Source organism: Corylus avellana, chromosome ca1, assembly GCF_901000735.1.
Source record: "Corylus avellana chromosome ca1, CavTom2PMs-1.0".
Taxonomy (NCBI): domain Eukaryota; kingdom Viridiplantae; phylum Streptophyta; class Magnoliopsida; order Fagales; family Betulaceae; genus Corylus; species Corylus avellana.
Window position 1 is genome coordinate 40,046,873 of NC_081541.1, and position 5,258 is coordinate 40,052,130.

The window sequence follows — 5,258 nt, forward strand, 5'->3', positions numbered from 1 at the left end:
GCGGGTCCCGATCAAGGCCGGGGAAAGTCTCAGTTAGGTCCCGGGCAAGTCCCAGGAATGTCCCGTCGGCGTCCTGGCAGGTCCCGGGCGAGTCCCGGTCAAGTCTCAGGCAGGTCTCGGGCAGGTCCCAGTCAAGTCTCGGGCAGGTCCCGAGCGGGTCCTGGTCAAGTCCCGGGAGGGTCCCGAGCAAGTCTCGGTCAAGTCTCGGGCAGGTCCAAGACAGATCTCGGGCAGGTCTCGGTTAAGTCTCAGGCAGGTCCCGGTCAAGTCTTGGGAGGGTCGCGGGCAAGTCCCGGTTAGGGACCAGGCAGGTCCCGTTCAAGTTCCGGGAGGGTCCCGGGCAAGTCCTGGTTAGGTCCCGGGTGGATCCTGGGCAAGTCCCAGGCAGGTCCCGCCAAGGTCTTGGGCGGGTCCCGGGCAGGTCTCTGGCGGGTCTTGGGAAGGTCTTGGGCGGGTCCCGGTCAAGTCCCGGGCGGGTCCCGGTCAAGTAACAGGAGGGTCCCGGTCAGGTCCCGAGCGGGTCCCGGCGAGGTTATGGGCGGGTCTTAGCAAGGTCCATCGATTTAAGAATGAGATGCTCATAGTCGGAAAATGGTTTACGGTTTTGAACGGTTTTCCGAAAATTAAGGAAGAATTTTCGGTCAAAAAGAAAATATTTTCTGTTGACCACTATTTTACGTCGAAGTAAACACCGTAAAATACGGAAATCATTTTCTGAAAATTATTTTACGTCGAAGTAAACAGAGCCTGTTTAATTTAGAGTCTTACTAAGTGTACTTTAACGTGTCCGAACTAATGAGTTGCATGTGGTTCATTATAAGTAGAAGACTAATTTAAGGGAGTCAAAACCACAGATGAAGCGATCGAGTAAACGATATGTCATTTTCTTTGTTTTTTATTTTATTTTATATATAGAAACACTGAGGATGCCTAATTTGTATTGTACAGATCAACTAAGATATCCTTTAATATATATATATATATGTTGGATATTATGAAGTGTTTGGGGGCATTCTTTGCTATTTTATCAAAAAAAAAAAAAAAGTACCAAGAAATTTTTGGGATGCCATTTCTTTCCTTTAAAGTTTAAAGTATGAAAAAGTATGAAGAAGCACGTGGGAACAGAAAAATAGGAGAGAAAGTTGTGGAGAATGCTAATTAATTAGCCACGTCATCAAAATAACTGAACGGGGCTCCCCTTCTCTCTGGCGACCGGCACTGACATATCTCCCTCCATTCTTTCTTCTGTCTTCCACCGACTCCACGTTCCACCCATTTCCTCACAGATGTACCGCAAGATTTATGGTCTTGCTGGTCCTTCCGACATTCGATCACATTAATTTCTGAGAAATGATAAAAAATTAAAATCATTTTCTCCGCCATCTGTCAGGTGCGTGTCATCAGCTGAACCAAAATAGGAGGAGGAGGTTCCACGTGGCCAGTGCAGCAGTCTTTTATATAGTTTTGTTTAGATAATATCCCAGTCTTTTGTTTATATAGTTTTGAGTTAAGAGAGAGGGGAGGATTTGGCCCTTGAAGTGCCAAGTGTTCTTATTTCACTATCACCATCTACCAAACAACTACACTCATAACACCATCTTTGTATAGTGACTAAGTAAATATATCATTAAATTTTTGTGGGACACACATGTGTCCACAAATTCAATAGTAGATCCATTAGATTTGTTAAAAGAGATGGCTGAAAGAGGTTGAAAGAATGATGTGTAAGACTTGTTTTTCAAATTCATCGATATGAATTTCAAAAATATAAATGAGAAGGTTGCCATGATTTGTGAAATATATAAGAGGTTTATTAATACAAACTTTACTCCTTTTTTTTTTTTTTTTTTTGTCTTATCTCCTCCAAAATTTCAGGTGATCGACTTTTAAAATTACTATTAAATTTAAAAAGATCATTACTACATTTTAATCTATTGGTGACTTTAATTGTCACATTATATTTGTAAAACAATACCAAAATTTTCGATCTATTGATAAAAACAAGACCAAATTTTGTGGGTTTGTGTTTTGCTACTAGTTCCAAGTGTTGGATCTTTTTCGTCATGAGCTTCATTTTGTTCAGCAAAACAACCAATCAATTTGTATTTATGAGAAATAGAGAGCTCTAATATTTCTTTTTCATTTAATATGTATATTGATAAAATATGACAAGTTAAATTTAGAGTAATAATATTTAATAGACTGTTATATGTCTGTGATACAACTGAGATAATGTAACAATAAAATCAACCCTTAAGTAATTTTTTTTTTTTTTTATTACTACTCGTCCAAGGGCTATTTCTCACTGTCATATTGTCAAATTGTATGACAATCGTATAATAGTCTAGTAAATATCATTACTCTTAAATTCATACATGGTACAGTCATTTTGAAGGGTAATTCTAATTACTCAATTACTATCCAACACCCTTCTTGTTGAACTAATGTGGCAGTGTCTATCAGCCTTTGAATTTGGTGGAGCACAGCCACATCAGCTCATTAAGTTGTAGTTGGATTAGAGTTGTATGTAGCATTGCTCCATTTTAATTAATATGAATGGTCATTTTGAAATCTGAGAGATAAGCAAATTGGTTGATTGAGGAGTTTCATTGTCCTAACATGCATTAGTTAATTTCTTGGTAAATAGTTTTATGAAATAGTTTTATTGGTATAAGAACATGAAAATCTAAGTCTACTCAAATGGTTCAATACTTCCATGTTCGATCTTTTTGCAGAAGAATGGACAATGGAGTGGAGGAAAGGCTTCTTGGATTAGAAGAACAAGAGGAAAGTGATATTAAACAAAGGATCTGGGTGGAATTAAAACTTTTGTGGAGGATAGCATTTCCTTCCATATTGGCTAGAGTGGCTGCTTTTGGAATGATAGTGGTGACACAAAGTTTTATTGGACATGTTGGTGAACTGGATCTTGCTGCTTATGCACTTGTACAAAGTCTCCTCTTACGATTTTCAAATGGGATACTGGTAAGCTCTTAAATATGTTGTAAATTCTTTTTATCCCCAAGATTTGAATATTGTTTCTTTGGTTCCATATATATATTTTCCTTGGCAAGAATATCTATTACCATGGAGGGTAGGAAAGCAGTTAATTAGTAGGGTAAGTAGGGTAATATGGGTACGAATATTAAATCATCACTTAGCACAAAAGCTTAAGTTTTAATTACTTAGCTATGTTCTATTTGTTTCAGCGTAGAATGATTTCTAGAAAACATTTTCTATATTTTTCAGTATTTCGTATATCAAAAAATAATAGTCAACGGAAAACATTTTTGGTTTGACCAAAAAAATAGCTTTAATTTTCGTAAAATGGTTTCTCATTTTTAAAATCGTAAACCATGTTCCAAATTTGAACTTCTCATTCTCGATCCACCAAGTCTTCACCAGTCCTCATCCAAACACTACCGAGACCCAGCCGAGAATTTGTTGGGACCCGCTGAGAACATGTTAGGACACTATAGGGACTCAATTGGGACCCAGCTAGAACCCCATCGGGACACCGTTGAGACTTTGTTGAAACCCACCAGAACTTTGTCGTGACATTGTCGAGATTGTTAGGACGTACATTGTCGGGATCCGGCCGGTACTCTTTCAGAACACCGTTGGGACATTTCTAGGCCCTAGCCGGGCTTCTATCGAGACACCGCTAGATCCTTTCGAGACCCCCCAGTAGGACCTTGTCTCAGTTAATCGCTGTGATACTTTCACGACTTTATCGAGACATCGACGGGCGCCAACCGAAAAAAGTATATTTATGGTGGGGTCTCGACTCTCGACAGTGTCCTGCACCATTGCCATAACTCAAATTTTTAAGTTTTTTTTTTTTCCTAAAAAAATATATATATTATTAATTATTTTTATATTGTCAATAAATATTGATTTTTATAGGTTAATATGATTGAAAAAAATATATAAAATATATTTTTGATTTTCTATACATGCCAAACATCGAAAAAATATTTTTAGCAAAAAACATTTTTCTAAAACATTATTTTCTCTCAAAACATTTTCCAATAAACATCTTACACTGAAACACAACAGGAAAATATCTACTTTAGCATCGTTTTCTAAATATGTGGCTAAATGACTACTTTATCACGGCATTTTATTAAAAATGCCATGATTTAGGTAAAGAAAAATTAGCGATGTTTTCAGAAGAACTGCCGCTAATTTAAAAAAAAAAATGGCGGGATTTATAAAAGTCAGTTAAAATGATATTTATTGGCGTTGTTTCCGATCAATGTATAAAAAACTCCATGAATTCCGTTATTTTTAATTGTGCCTGCTGTTTGTTTCCTATTATTATATTTACCTGATTAGGTGTTTAGATTTTAAATCATTTAACTTTAGCATGTAAAAATCTCAATTTGAAGTTTTTTTTATAGATACATGCAAACGGTATATGAGCAATAGGGGGCTTTAAATTTTTTTTTTTTTTCTACGCAAATACGAGGAAAAGAGGGAAGGGAAAAAATACATGAACCAACATGTACAACACAAAATAAGGGCGGAGTAACCCAACATCCTAAAATAACTAAAACAGTACAACCTAAACCTTTAGGATTTTGGGAATGGATCAAAAAATTGCCCCGATCCATTTGATACTTCAATGATTTGGAGTCTTCATAGACAAAAGAGGGTGTTATAATATACGGAAAAGAGAAGTGTTAGAGAGCCAAAGAAATGAACTCAGAAAAAATTTTCAAACTGACATGGCAAAGGTTTTTAAATTAAAAAAATGATATTCTCTCTCCCTTGCCTGCCATTCAGGGTCTATCACGTCAATTTGGAAAAAAAAATTTGTTCATTTGTTTAGCTCCCTAGCACTTCCCTACGGAAAATAATATATTTTCTGTATATTCTATAATTACGTTGATATCAAATATTCTCTATTTATGGGCAAATTATAATTGAATATTGGGATTGTAATCAAATCAAGAGGATTTTATTATTATACTTGTATTTAGATATTACCCTATAAATATGAATCTTTGTATTGTAGACAAATCAAATTAATGAGCACAATGTAACCCTTACTGGCGTTTTCTCTAACAATCCCATTGTTCCGATCGTCCATGTGCTGTCACACTCTTCGCCCACGCTGCCATTCTATTCAACGCGCTTTGCACGCGCCAACATCACACCTTCTTTGTCGGTTCAGACTCGCGACAAGGATCTGGGTAGCCTGGATTTTACAACAGGCCAGGTGGTTTCCTAGATTTTACAACCAGCCCGTCAAC